Source organism: Onychomys torridus, chromosome 18 (genome assembly GCF_903995425.1).
Source record: "Onychomys torridus chromosome 18, mOncTor1.1, whole genome shotgun sequence".
Lineage (NCBI taxonomy): Eukaryota > Metazoa > Chordata > Mammalia > Rodentia > Cricetidae > Onychomys > Onychomys torridus.
The window spans coordinates 60,638,386-60,653,917 of record NC_050460.1 but is presented as its reverse complement, the minus strand read 5'-3'; the positions used below and the strand labels follow the sequence as shown (position 1 = coordinate 60,653,917).

The window sequence follows — 15,532 nt, the reverse complement described above, 5'->3', positions numbered from 1 at the left end:
CCTTTCCCAGAGTTTGATTGATGTGTTAGGGGGAGGGATATAAATCTTTCTTATTCGTGGTTATGGGCATACAAAGGGACACCAGACATCGTTCTCCCATCATGTCCTTCCTCAGGAGCGTCCATCTTGTTTTTGAGACAGGTCTGTCATTATCCTGGGTCTTACTGACTAGGCTAGTCTGGCTGGCCAGTGAACCCCAGGGATCCTCCTGTCTCTGCCTCTCCAGCCCTGGATTACATGTGACATCACGCCAGCTCTTTGTGTGGGTTCTGGGAATGAGACTCGGGTCCTCATGCTTCTCAGCAAGCCATATCCCCAGCCCCTTTCAGTTTCACACAGGAAATAATGTGTGAAGTGACCCAGGGGGTGACTGAACCCGATGCTTCTGAGACCCATTGGTGTCGTGAGCACTGCCCATCGGGCCTGTTAGTTGCTAACGGTCATCCCGCACCCTGTGTTCTTCATTCATTTCTGAATGGATGTTTGGGTCTTTTTTTTTTTTTTATGAATCCAGCTGCTGTGAGTTAAAAGTAGGGGGTGGGGCTTGAGTGAGACCATGGGGTCATGCAGTAAAGTGTAAGTTTAGCTCCATCCAAACCTGCTGCTTCCCTTCTCCGATGGGCTGTGCCATCTTGGACTTCCGGTTCCTACCCGAGCTGGCTCCCTTCTCAGCACGCTGTACTGGCGGCATTTTGTACTCCACACACTCATTCCGATGGCTGTGGAAGTGGAGTGTGCCGTGGTTTTAATTTACGGATTCCCTAACGAGTACTGACCGTGAGCGTCTTTGAGGTGTCTGTTTTATATTCCTCTTACGACGCCTCCGGTCAGTTCTGGGTAACTCTGAGTTGCTGCTCTTGAACTTACCGAGCTGAGAAGCTTTTCTGATGCGATGTAATGAAGATTCACACTTAGTATCTGTTCCTGTTGCTTGATAAACCACCCTGACGAAAAGCGATTGCAGGAGAAACGGTTTCTTTCAGCTCACAGTTCAAGGCCACACAGTCCGTCACAGTGGGGATGTCAAGGCAGCGGGAGCTTGAAGTAGCTGGTCACATCATATCCACGGCTAGGAACAGAGGGAGTGATGAATGCATGCTTGCCAGGGCCAGGCTCCATTTCTCCAGGGTGCAGAATCTCCTGCCCAGGGAACGGTCCTGCCCACAATTAAAATGTGTCTTTCTGCCTCTGTTTGTGTAATCAAGAGACCATTCACACACCATCACACACACCCTGTGTCAGAACTACGCTAAATGCTTCCTTTGTCCAAAGCATCCTTTTCATCTCCTAATTGGTGAGTTTCAAGGCTCAGATGGGCTTGTGTGGTTTACTTGACTTTGTTGTTGTTACTTTTGGTGCTGAGAGTGAAACCCAAGGATTCATACAGGCTAAGCAAGCATTTCACAGCTGGACCACGTTTCTGGATCTTAGTCTTTTGAGTCTGGGTCTCACTGTGTTGTCCACAATGGCCTTGAACTCAGAATCTTGTTTCCCTCACTTCCCCAGTGCTGGAGTCATAGACTTGCACCACATAAAAGCTCTAAATTTTGAAAAAAGTCTTTTTTTTAAGATTTTTATTTATTTTTATTATTTATTTTATTTTTATTTTATTTTTTCTTTATTATTATGTGTTTTGAATTTTATACATCAGCCGTGGGTTCCCCTGTCCTCCCCCTCCCACCCCCATCCCCACCTTCCCCCTAGCCCTTCCCCTCCATTCCCATGTCCTCCAGGATCAAGGCACCCCTGGGGATTCATTTAAACCTGGTGGATTCAGTACAGGAAGGTCCTATCACTTCCTTCCAGACTGAGCAAAGTGTCCCTGTGTAAGCCCAAGGTTCCAAACAGCCAGCTCATGCACTAAGGACAGGTCCTGGTCCCACAGACTGGGTGCCTCCCAAACAGTTCAAGCTATTCAATTATCTCACTTATCCAGAGGGTCTGATCCAGCTGGGGGCTCCACAGCCTTTGGTTCATAATTCATGTGCTTCCATTCATTTAGCTATTTGTCCCTGTGCTTTTCCAATCTTGGATTCGACAATTCACGCTCTGGAGAGAAACTCAAAGCAATACCACTAAAATCAGGAACAAGGCAAGGCTGTCCCCTCTCCCCCTACTTATTCAATACAGTACTTGAAGTTCTAGCCAGAGCTATAAGACAACATAAAGAGATTAAGGGGATACAAATTGGAAAGGAAGAAGTCAAGCTCTCCCTATTTGCAGATGACATGATAGTATACATGAGTGACCCCAAAAATTCAACCAAGGAACTATTTTTATTTTTTAAATGTGTGTGTGTATGGGTGTCTTGCCTGCGTGCGTGTATGTGTACCACATGCATGCAATGCCCTCAGAAGCCAGAAGAGGACATCAGTCCCCTGGAACTGGGGTTGCAGACAGTGTGAGCCACTATGTGGGTTCTGGGAATTGAACCAGGATCTAGCTCTATCCCCTGCCCCTGATTTTACCTCCTGGCTGGGAAGTTTGCTCATATACTTTTTTTTTCTAGAAGTTTTATACTTTTAGTTTGTGTTTAGTTCCATAGGGATTGGTTTGTATTTGCTTGCTTTCTTGGTTTTTGATGTTTTTCTGCAGCGTAGTATGAAGCCCAGGCCTTGTGCATGCTAGGCAAGCATCCTGCCACCTAACTGCATCCAAGCCCATGTGATAGATTTGGAGTTGATCTTTGTGAATGCATGAGATAGAGTTGAAGTCGGCTTGCTTTTGTAAAGTTCAGTTTAGGTCTTGGGGAGATTGGTGCTACAGGGTGAATTTTGAAGTGCCCACAGAGAGCGAGTGGTCTGTGCGACAGTGTGTCAGAGCCCCGTTCCTGTCTGTGGTAGGACGTCACAGGGGTACCAGTTGTTTTTAGCACATTCTGTGTTTGAGGCATTCCTCATATAGACTGTCATACAGTTCTCTGGACAGTAGATGTGATTCTAACTTCTTGTAGTATAAATATTTTTATTATAAGAAATGAATCAGGCCTCCTCTGAGCAGAAAGCTATTTTACTTTTTTATTACTAACTGAACCCCATTCTCTACATGGATTTCAGCATGGTTTCCCCTGGTGTCCTTTATCTGTGCCAGGATCTAACCACTGTCCCACACTGCATTGAGGCCTGGGGACTCCCAATTCTCAGACTTCCATGGCTGGGCTGTGAATCAACTGTTTAGTAACCCCTACCTGATTTCTCAATCTCTCTCTCTCTCTCTCTCTCTCTCTCTCTCTTTCTCTCTCTCTCTCTCTCTCTCTCTCTCTGTCTCTGTCTTTATTTATTTTTGTTTGTTTGAGGCAGAGTCTCTATAGCCCAGGCTAGCCTGGAACTCACTACAGAGCTTCAGGCTGGCCTCAAACTGGTGGCAATCCTCCAGCCTCAGCTTCCCAAGTCCTAGGATTACAAGTAGGAGCCAGCTCGCCTGACTCTGTCTGGTGTCTTTCTCATGATCAGCTGCAACTGGGGGTCAGGAGAAGGATCGTGGGGCACTGTGTACTCTACCACTACACCACATGGTGCTTCCTTCTCTCCTGAGGCAGTGGGATGCTTAGTCTAGTCTGCCAAGTAGGGAGTTGAGGCTTGTTTTTTTCTGTATGGGGATTTCTTTGCTCCAGCACCATTAATGTACAGTCACCATGGCCCCTTTGTGCAAATCCAGCCTGCTACACATGTGTGTCTTTACATGGACCCAGCCTCCTGGTCCATCAGCACACACATCTGTCCTGACCATGACTGTAGGCCAGTGACTGTGGACTGATGGCAGGTCTTGTGAACAGATGGGTACAGCCCTCTTTTTTTCTTTTGTCTTTTCCAAAATTGACACTGAGTTTATACTGTGAAATAATTTTTGGAGTAAATCTGTCAATTGCTCACCAAAAAACAAACAAACAAAAACCAAAAGGCTACTCAGAATTTTATTAAATACACTGAATAATTTGGGTAGAATTAACATGTTACTAATGTTTTATGGGTCTCTTTCATGCAGAATTTCTGCACTTACTGGGTTTTCTGGAGTGTCTCTCAGGGTCATAGTTGCTGGTGAAAGCCTTTTGAATGTTGCTTGGTAACTTTATCACTATTTCCTCTTAGTGCTATAGAAATGGATTTGCGTGTGAGAGGTTGTAGTTTAGTGGACAGCATGCATGAGGTCCTGGGTTCAATTCCTACCACTAAAAAAAAAAATTTTTTTAAATATCAGTTTTCAACATCTTTTAGTTTGTAATCATATAAATGGTTTTTGTGTTAGAAAAGCCAATCCTGAGACTTACTCAGAAAATGGAATGTTTGTGTAGCTTTGGAGCCAAACCAGGACTGTTGGGAGTTAGGTTCTGACCCATTAACAAAAGTTAGAGCTGAGTGTCAGCGAAATCCCTGGGATGTAAGAACTGAGCTCCCTGGAGGGTTTGTGGAGGGCCGGGACAGACGCACACGTGAGCAGCTGAGCCAGTGCTGCTGAAGCTCTTCCAACATCTGGGGGCGTGAGAGTGGCAAAGGGCTTTGAGAAACAGACAGTGCTGCAGAGGACCAAGGCCTATCTATACACCACAGCTCGTGATGTCAGAGTGAACGCATGACGAAGGATGCATCCTCCCAACGGGCCAGGGCAAGACAGGCCCAGAAAACCCTGCTGCACGCCGTGAGCGTGAGCACTCTTGAAGTGAGAGAGCAAGCAGCCTAGGAGTGTGGCTTCCCCGAGAATGCCAGCAAGGTGTGGGTGGCCCGCAGCATGGATGCAACTGCAGGGCCGTGCCTAAACTTCTGCTTAACACAAAGGACAGGACTCTGCTCTTGGACAGAAGCAACCAGGGGAAATCAGGGCCACGTTTGGGTCTGCTCTGCGCCCCCACTCATGTTCCTGGTCACACTGACAGACACTGGGTGACAGGTACCCATTCTTTTCCAGTGTACCCACACCCCACTTTCTCTTTGAGGGCAAAGCTGATGTCCTGGAGACAGCTGAAGCCTAAGGGCAGAAAGGGGGCTCAGACGACCCTTGGAGCTGGTTCTCAGGCATTCTTGATTCTTCTACTCCACCAACTCCCACTGCACCTCTACTCTAGACCCACCCTTTGCCCCGGGCCGGTAGTTCATCCAGCCAGACAGCCTTGGGGCTGTGGCCACACTCACCGCAGCGTAAGAACTCAGGATAGGAAGTGGAATTCTGGTTCCAGCTCTGGCCTGCAGCAGCATGGCCCCTACCTGCCCTTCCTAGGGGGCCTTCCTGCCAAGTGTCAGAGAAGGCCCCCACTGGACCTGCAGAATTGTGCCTTGCAAAAAGACACCAAGTTCTGCCGTTTAGTAGTTAAATACCCAGGAGACAGCCCAGAGAGGAGCATCCTCAAGAACTTGCATGACTTCAGAAGAAAGGACAGGCCAGTCTTGACCACAGGAGCCGCAGACACTTCTTTAGAGCCGTAAACAGCCCCTACTGGGTTGAGCCAGGGAAGCCAGGCTGGCTTCTCTGCAGATGTGGCAACCTCTGTGAACATGGAAGTTGGTGTTTACCCAGCTGCTCAGGATGCTGGAAAGGAGACGGGCCTGAGCATGAGATTTCCAGATGAGGCTGGGCCACACAGACCTTCTGAAAAATAAGAAAGGAAGGCAGGAAGAAGAGAGAAAGGGAGGAAATCCTTTTGCCTAGCCCCAGAGCACAGTCCTGCAGCTTCTAGGTGGCTTCTCCTTTTCTGAGGGAAATAAAGTTACTAGCTACAGCAGAAGCTGTGAGACAGGTTCTCATATGTCTTTATATTGATGGTGACCATTCTTTTGGAAGACTGTCCATTGTCAGTTGTATTTTATTAAGCGGCTCAGACTCAGATGTGTATATATATATATATATATATATATATATATATATATATATATATATATATTTTATTTTTTTTTTTTACTCTTGCGGTTGACAGCCCACTACAGCATGCCTACCTGAGAGAGCCATGCATGTCGGAATAATAGCCACATGTCAGTCCTGAGACCTCAGGCCCATGGAGAAAGGACCACTATGTGGTCCCATGAAAAGCAGTTCCCCACTAGTCTGAGCTGCCCTCAGGTGAAGGCCAACGCTGTGGCTGCCACACCCACCTCACAGTAGTCACACAAGGCCAAAGTCTTGCTTCACTCCTTGTCCAGAGCGAGATGCAAAGCAAAACACGTCTGACTTTCTCAAGCTGATGGGTCCTGCCCTGGCCCTGTGTCCCCTGGAAGAGCTGTGTGCCTGTGGCTTTCTCAAGACACAGCAACTGTTGACCATTGAGTCACACTGAACCTGGGGATGGTACCTTCAATGTCTGGACCAGAAATGGCCCTGCAGAGTGCTTGTGGGTTCTTTGTGGCCTCTTCCATTTCTCAGCATTTCCCTGGAGCCCAGGACAGGCCTGTGTAGCCACACTGTCAGCCTGGTGTCCAGCTGGTTGAGGCAGGGCCCATGGAGTCCTTTACATCGGCACATGCCGCCAGCTCCACTGGGTATGGTTGGAATGCTCTGCCTCCAAGATAGAGTACAGGGGAGTCCAGGACCTTGTTTACAACAGCTTTATTGCCACCACTGTTTCCAAAGGACAGAGGGCAAAGCGCAGGTGACAGGTGACCAGCAGTAGATAGTACTCAGAATTCCCGTTGGGGACAGGCAGCCTGTCCACAGGCACACACCTGCACCCTCTCATGTGGAGAATAGATGGGGGCCTTTGCTGGAGACCCAGGAAGAGGTGTGTCCATGTGTGCCTTGCCACATGTGCTACTGGTGTCCATGAGAGTAAAACTTCACCCTGCACCTGCTCCCATACACAGTGTCTGAGTGAACTCACAGAGGCCTCAGAGCCCCCAGAAAGTACCACTGAGTAGGTTTCAGGAGTGTCCGTGGAGCATCGGTGGAACCCCAGGTACTGCCAGACCAAGCAAGCATTCTGCCAGGTCCCTGTGGACCAAAGGAAGCAACCCTGCCAGCTCAGTGTGCATACCTACCTGTCTTAGAAGACAGGGGGTGAGGGAGATCCCTCAGGAATTTGCTTTCGGCTTTTCTGTTTGCTCGAGGTATAATTTGCAAGCTATTTCATCTGCAATTTAGTGTGCAGTGGAGCTGTTTTGTCTGCGTGTATTTCATTGTGCTTCCATTGCCACTGTTTATCGCCAAATGTTTCCATCGCCCCAGATACAAGTCCCACACCTGTGGGCCCGGAATCTCCATTTCCATATCCCTCCCTTCCCAGGCGCTGGCATTGCATCTATAGATTTGCCTATTCCCAGTGTTTCAAATATGCCACTGCGGCATTTGGGGGCATGTCTGCAGTGAGCATGGGGTCCACACATGCTTCCATTCCTTTTAGGGGTAAGTGGCGCTGCCTTTTGTGAATGGTCCACATTTTGACCCCATTCATCGGGGAACACACCTGCGGGCTGTATCTATTGTGAGCTATGCGGCTCTGAATTTTTACGCATATTTTTGTGTGGTTGCTGCATTGAACCGTTTTGAGATGCAGTGAGTAAACCAGTCTCGGTCTTTTTAGACGTCTAACAACCTTGAGGGGCTGTTAGTAGTGCTGAAGGTTCGCGGCAGAGCACTGGAGATGTCGTTGGTGCAACAGGCCAGCCTTCAGGTCCCCGGATCTCAGTGGGTGGTTCTCAAACCCACCACTGGCACCCTTCTCCAACCCTGCGTCCCTCCTCCCTGAGGACTTCCTCTGTTCAGGGAAGACCAGGAGTGATGGCCAGACAGCTGTCTCATAGGGGACAGTCTTCTGACGTCACCGGTGAACTTGCCCAAAGGGACCCCAGGACACTGATCTTCACCTGTCCACAGTGGTCACTTCCTCATGAATATGCCCCAGTGCCCACCCACCCCTTCCCTTGGAGGACTTGCTGGATAACCTCCCTAAGTGATCTGTGGATCACTTTTGTGGAGCCCAGACTTAGAGCTTTGGGTTTGAAAATAGGAATCCAAGAATAAAGGGCCATCCAAAGCTGCATTCATCTGCCAGCTGGCTGAAGTGGCCTTAGGAAAACTCTCTCGCCCTGTGAGCTTCCATTTCCTGTGCAGAATTCGAATTAAAATAGACACCCCAGCAGGGTTCTTCAGAGGGTAAATGATGTAATTTATGCAAAATGCTTAGCAAGGGCCTGCCACTTAGCAATGCTCAATAAATGGTAGCTATCATTTTAAGTAACCCCGAGGGCATTGTCCAATGGGCAAAACCTTGTCTCAACAAAGCTGCAGGATTTTAGTGGCACAGGGATGCTCCCTCAGGGCCAAACTGACACACGTTGTGTGGGCTCTGATTTTGCTCAGAAGCCAAGAATTTGAGCGCAGATGTGTTGTTTGTGAGCAATAATAATGCTTCTTAATAATATTTTCTATATTTAGTGCAGTTTCAGCCCAAAGCATTAAGGCTTTTAAGCTTCAGAAGCAGAGCCTTCGTCATCCTTGCCTGCATTATTTTTAAAAACAAACAGGGTGCAGTGTATAAAATGCAAAATAACTGTTCCCGGAATTGCATGCTCACACTTCTTCTCAGGGCAGTCTAGCCAGCTAGGGCAGCAGTGTGTCACTGCCAGAGACGTGGGTGGCAAGCAGCGGGGCAGAAGCATCAAGAATGTATGTGCGGACAGCAGTGTTTCCTTTGGTTGAGAACATCACTGGCATCTGAACACTGCTCAGGGCTTTGGGGCGTGCATGGTCCAACTGTCCTCTGTACCAAGACCTTCCTGAGGTCCTGCAGAACACAGCACTCAGCCAGATCTAACCTGAATGCACAGATTCAAAGAGTTTCGTGTGAGGAATTAGATAAAGACTAGATAGATAGCCATCCTGCAGTCAAGACAGGTATTTCCATCAATCTTGAAAACTTCCTGGGTGCTGCCTTCAAGCCCACCCATAAGGATGCATTCTCTCTGCCTGTGTCATCAGACTACATCGCCAGCTCCCCGGTGCCACCAGTGCAGAGTCCTACTATGTGCCGACCACCTTGATGTGTGAACTCTCTGGCTCAATGTCAGTTTCCAATCCACCGGCCTTTGGCCACTCTGTGCTGCTGAGCATGCTTGCTCGAATCTAAGGTCCTGTGGGTGGACATGAGGGTCACTTCTTTTTTTTCTTTTTTTTTTTTTTTTTAAGCTGAGGATCGAACCCAGGGCCTTGCGCTTGCTAGGCAAGCGCTCTACCACTGAGCTAAATCCCCAACTCGGGGGTCACTTCTAATGTGGGGCTCAGCCACTATGATCGTTGTGAAGGTCTCACTGTAGACTTGCTTGTTGACATTGTATCCTGGGTACAGCCTGGGAGCAAGAGTGTGCTTCATAAGCGGGTTAGCCTCCCATGTGCCTGGAGATGGAGCTACGCTCTCCCAGCATTATTTGAAGTGATCTCAGGAAGTCCTTGGAGGGAGGGGAAACTGAGGCAAAGAAGGGCGGTGAGTGCATGAGGAAGTGGCCGCCGTAGGCAGATGCAGCTCTGTAGTGCATGGTCACAGCGGCACCCATGATCAGCCAACTCCTTTCACAGACACCCAGCCCTAGTCTGTGGGTCTCGGACTTTGAAACACTGAAGCAGGTATAAGATTCATCACATCTCAATGCGGTTTCCATTTGCAACTTCCCAGGCTATTTGGCGGTATAGGTGTTTTATGCACTTACTGGCTGTTTGGATATCTTATTTGGTGAAGTGTGTTCTAAGTGTTTTGACCTCTCCTGGAGAACTTAAGGTTACATTGCTCCCTTCAGGCCCTCTACCAGGCTATGATTGACAGCTGTCTCTCCCAATGTGGCTCATCTCAAGCTCTGAAAGGAAGTCTCTTTCTTCTCCCTCAGACTCATTATGCTGCCTCGTCTGTGTCCGCCCTCCCTCCCCATTGCTCTCCTACCCTGAGACAGTCAGATCTTGCCCCTCCCCCATGGTCATGAGTCTCTCTCTCTCTCTCCTGATGCGGCTCACTTCTGAAGCATAACCTCACATCTGCTCCTTTCCCAAGCTTTCTTTTCCCATCTGCCACCCTGGTTCTTAGCATTGGCATCAGTACCAAGCTAGCTACATGGTATGGGTTCTTGACACCAGGCAGGGTGGCTCTCATACATGTCTCCTTTCGGGTTGATTTAGGTGACTGAAATATTTTCTCCATTGTCAATTTCCAAAAATAAAAAAAAATTAAAAAAAGTAAGCGAGGATCTATGACATTGATCAGGAAGGCTGTCAGTATATTGGTAGATTTGGGGGGACACTGGCATCTCTACTATATTGAGGCTTCCCACCCATGAACATGAGACAACCCCACCTCTTGGGCCATCTCACCCAGTTTTTTTAAGATAGGCATTCTGTATATCTTTTTAAACACACACACACACACACACACACACACACACACACACACACACACACATTTATTCCTAAATATTTTTTGTTCCCAGGTTTTACTATAAATGGTATTTCTAATTGGTTGCACACCCAACCAGAACATATGTATGTTGGCAATATCTTGTGAACACTGCTTGATTCTTTAGTAATGGTTCTGTAAAAAAAGTCTAGGCTTTGCCATAGAGATAAGCCATGTGTTGGGAGATGCAGTCTTAGGCCCTGCATTCCAATCATTTTGGCCTCTTAATATCTGTCTGGTTATTATGTGTACCTGTTACACATTTCAGAGTCCATGCTGGCATCCTGGCTTCTCTCAGTTCTTCTCACCCTGCCTCCTACCCTGAACCCCTCCAGTTCATGGACCTCCTTCTTGCCAGTGACTTCAGTTCTCCCAGAACCCCGTTATTTCAGCTCTACGCTCTCTCTCTCAGTCATCTCTTTTGCCCTTACTACCTCTGACTTAGTGCCCCCTCCTTCTGCCAGCTGTGTTCAGTCTACTGCTTTCTCTCCCTGCTCTGGACTCTTCCAGATGCCTCTGACAGATCTCTCCCTCCTGTTTATAATAAAAACCTTCCCACTAACCATACCATGGAGTGGTTGTTCCATCCAGTTATACAGGCTTGGCCTTGAGGGTGCTTGTTTTTTGCTGATCTCGGGTTTTGTGGTTTTTTTCCTCTTTTCTGCTGCTGTTCATGTTGGCTGGACAGGCGTCTACATTCTGTTTCATTCCTGCCCTGTCCTTCAGCATCGCTTTTACCACCCACCGCTCTAAGCCTTGCGGTTACCACCTTCAACTTATTTTAAACCAAAAGACTTGATATTTTTGGATGGATAGCAGAGTTGAAGGAAAAGCAGAGTTCCTTCCCACTCCCTCCCTCCACACTCGGTGATGGACACGTCATACTCACTAGAGTCCACAGGTCACTGGGGGCCACCCTTGGCTTTAAGGCACATTCTCTGGTCTTTGTAAACACATGTGCCGTGGGTCCCCCAGTGCAGCCTCATAAGGAATACCTTTAACCTCCGAGGCTTCCAGAAGTGCGATGGCACCTGAAGTCCCAGCTACCCAGGAAGCTGAGGGTGGAGGATCATTGAGATGAGCGTTTGAGATTCAAAGCCAGCCTGGCCAGCAGGGTGGGGCAGAAGGGGCATGGCGGGGGTGTTGGGGGACACAAGTGAAGTGGGGAGGTCTGTTTCCACTGCTCCCTCCCACAACCTTCTTTCCTATTTCCATGGTTTTTCGTTTTCTTTAATATTTTATTTATTTATTTATTTATTTTATTGCACATTTGTCTGTGTGAGAGTGTCGGATCCCCTGGAACTGTGGTTACAGACAGTTGTGAGCTCCTATGTGAGTGCTGGGACTTGAACCTGGATCCTCTGGAAGAGCAGCCAGTGCTCTTAGCTGCTGAGCCATTTTTCCGGCCCCCAATTTTTCTAGAGTGTCCTATAGTTGGAACCACGCAGAGCACAGCTGTTCAGTTGGGGCCCCTTCTCTGCCTTTCCCTGGCTCTTCAGCATCATCTGATATCCACGGGTGTCAATGTTTATTCCTCGGTTACCTGCTGCAAGCAGCCTGGTGGCTCTCAGCATTGGCAGTTATGAATGCTGACACTGTGACCACTTCTGCACAGGTTCTTAAGGAAGGGGAGCGTGGAAAGAAGGTGTGCTCTGCACCTGAAATCAGGCAGACCATGCAGAGCATGCCACACCCCCACCCCAAGAACAACATTCTATGCACACCCCATACCTGTGGAGACGAACCACTAAGACAGATGCCAGACACAGCAGTTTGGCTCCAGGACGTCAGAGTCCTTGGCGCCTTTGGCTTACTTATTACTGAAATGCCCTCTGCCAACCCTTCAGGTTGAAAGATTGTGATTTCCCAGCAGGGCAACCCAGAGAACTTGTGACTTTAAGAAGAGCCAGGCAAGGTCACTGTTAATCATATAACTTTATTGTCCTCCTGGGTCATAAAGGAAGTGTGTCTTCCTCCCCCTCCCCCGCCTTCTGAATGTCAGTTTTATGGTGCCCATAAACAATGAGTGCCCTTCCAGCCTCGGAACATCCGCACATGCTGTTTTGAAGGCAGACTTGGTTGGAGGGCACCTGCGTGGGCTGGAACAGAGCAAAAGTCGGACAGGAGGTGAGTCTGACCCTCCTTTCGGTTCCTGGGGCAAGGGCGGAGTAGGGAGCGTTGGTCAGTCAGTGCTCTGGCTCTCTCTGTTGTGGGTGGCGTGCTGAGAGGGCGTAAAGCTGCACAGTCCTGTCTTCAGGGCCTCTGGGAGGGTTGCCTCTTCCAGTCTAAGGAAGGGACTTATTTTTTCCCCAATGTGGTGATGGTAGTGTCGGTGGTGGTGATAAAGATGATGCCCCTACCCAGAGGGGTAGACATTTTTATTGTTGTTTAGGTTTTTCTTAGTTTTGGTTTCGGTTTTTCAGACCTTTGGCAAGTTTCTGTTGATCGTGCTCAGCTGGGCAAATGCCCCTCTGCTGCCTCAGGTTGAGACGGTGGCCCATGGCTCACTGTATGGTCTGAATAGAGCTGTAGCAAGCCCAGTGGAGTCGTGAGCCTTTGCTGACTGCCAGGTGAGGCTTGGCCGTGTGTTCTTTGTTTTCTGTTTTGGAAAGGCTCTCACTAGGTAATCCAGGCTGGCCTCCCATTCTCCATCCTCCTGCCTCAGCCTCCCCAGTTGTAAAGATTATAGGTATATGTCAGAACGCTTAGCGCCCCTGCAGCTCTTAATGCTGTTTCTGCAGGGTGAGAGAGCTAAGATGTAGGTGTCCATACTGGCACCTCAGGCCCTCCACCTCCGTGCAGGAGCCTGGGACAGGGAAGAGGGGTTATGTCCGAACCAGCTCAGGCATTAGAGGATAGAAAAACGGACGGAGCTCTTGTCTCTTCAGCTCAGTATGCAGCGAACTTCCAGTCACCAGCCTGCTGGTCCTGGACAACATGTAGTGTGCAATTGCTCCTGTCCGTCCCTTTAACCACATACTTGTGTCCTTCTGCCACTGAATGACAGGAGTCCTGGGCAGGGTCAGGAATTGCCTGAAACATAAACAATTCCTGGAAGAAGTGGGCAGGGCAGGGACAGGTTCCTTGAACGTTCCCTGCAACCCAACTTGGAGTCAGCCTTCCGACTCTGCCATGGTCTGTTGGTTGGGGAAACCCCACGGGGCAGGGCACCCATCCCACTTGTACCTTTGTACCTATCAGCTGAATTCTGTCCAGGAACCTCGAGCTGACACTCCAATAGCCTCCTCCAGAATTGACAGAGGTTTGGTTTATCCCAGCCCCCTGTTCTAGCTGAGTGGACAGGAGCTGGGGTTTCTCTGCTCCAAATCAGTGGTATGACAGTGCTGTGTTGTCCTAGCATCCTTGAAGCTGGGCCCCTGCTGGCCCCCTCAGATCGTCCTAAAATGAGACTCAGCTCTCCTGTGCTGTATGTGAGGCCTTCAGCTCCCACCAGCGTTGACTGTGGCTGCTTGCCTTGTGAAGTCTATAGACACAGCAGCCTACAGGAGCTAAGGCTTCAACATCAAGAAGCCACCTAGTACACAGAGACTGCACGCAAGCCTCCTAAACCTGGAGGATGTTGCTCTTTGCAATGTACCAGGCACCTGCCTTTGCTGTAATCAATAACTGGGAGTCCTCTGCCTTTATTGCAGTCAGTACCTGGGAGTCCTCCCTGGAGTGCTCCCGCCAGCTCTCCTACACTCACAGGGCCAGTGGATATTCTGCTTCTCAGCTCCTGGAGTTTCCCTAGAAAACAAAGGGCCTGGGAATGTCAGCTTGCTGTCCTGCAGGGCCCATCTGCATGGGTCAGATGCTCTCCTTTGCTTAAAGCCTTGAGGTCCAGAGAGACCCCAAGGGATGACAGTTGCCTGAAGCTATGACTTATGAGCCTTCTTGACTCCTGCTGACTTTTCTCAGAGACACTAAGACTTTTTGAAAACAAAACACTTAAACTTCTTCAAGCCACTCTGTGCCGTGCAGCCTAGGGAATGGTGATAGGCGTCATCTGTAGTAGTGAATTTTGCTGGCAGGGTATGGCTTTGCCACCAGGTTGGGAATGACGAACACTTGGCAACTGAACACTGTTGCCCCCAAATCCAGCGGTTTTAGGCTCCCTGGGTGGGTGGGGAATAAAGAGAAATAATGTATGGTTTTTCTCCCATGGAAACCAAAAATCTTTTCAAAAGATGACAGCACAGTAAAAGAAAGGATTATTAGAGGAAACAGAAGGGATGGGTGGAGGCACAAGGGGATGAGCTGGTGTGACCAAAGCATGATGTGTACAAATGTCACAGTGAACACCCTTAATCTTTGCAGTTGAGCTGCACCTATAATTACCATGGAAAAGAGCACGCTGAAGACTTGGCAGGCAGACCCGGGCTGCCCAGGCTGATGGGGGGTTTCCTAAGCATCCCATTGTCCCAAAGATTGTGACCCACTGGAGGAGTGGAAGCCATGAGAAATGTTGGGGCAAACCTTGGCTTCCAGCCAGCCTTAGTGACCCTGGGACAGGAGTGAAGGCAGTGGCTTTTGCCACAGGCCACACCCTCCCCTGAGGATTCTGCCCGTGTTCCCTGCTTGCTTTCCAGTTCTGCAGTCCACTGGGAAAAACCAGTGCCGGTGCAGAGATCCCTGTGATAGCAGACACCGCTTCCAGACCAGGGCTATGTTTACAGGCATGTGGGTGGCTAGCTGTGCTACATGGGATTTTTTTTTTCCTCTTTTTTTCTTTGGGAAATTATTCATTCTTTGCACTCTGTATAAATGTCCCAGTGAGCTCTTTGTGCTGAGTTGTATGTACAGAGTGAATGCCACAGCCTGGCCGTGGCTCCAGCAGATGTGCCTCTCTGAGGCATTTCTAAGAACCACGGAGACAGTGGGGCATGGTGGCACACACCTTTAATCCCAGCACTTGGGAGGCAGAGGCAGGTGGATCTCTGAGTTCGAGGCCAGCCTGGTCTACAGAGTGAGTTCAAGGATAGCCAAGACTACACAGAGAAACCCTGTCTCGAAAACAAACAAACAAACAAACAAACAAAAATGTAGAGAAGCTGGCACGGGTTATACATGGGCTTAGTTTAGTTAGCCTTAACATAAACCAGAATACCAGCATCTGCCCAAGCACCGAGTCCTGCTTCTCCTGAGAATCAAATTCAAGCATAAAAACATGCTGTG

At 48.9% G+C, this 15,532-nt stretch overlaps 1 protein-coding gene across 4 annotated transcripts in view; it reads left to right on the top strand.

Annotated features, from left to right (window-relative positions):
- The window catches only part of Pde9a (phosphodiesterase 9A), a 92,597-nt gene that overhangs the window by 35,907 nt on the left and 41,158 nt on the right, over positions 1-15,532 (top strand). The gene's annotated exons all lie outside the window — the stretch shown is intronic.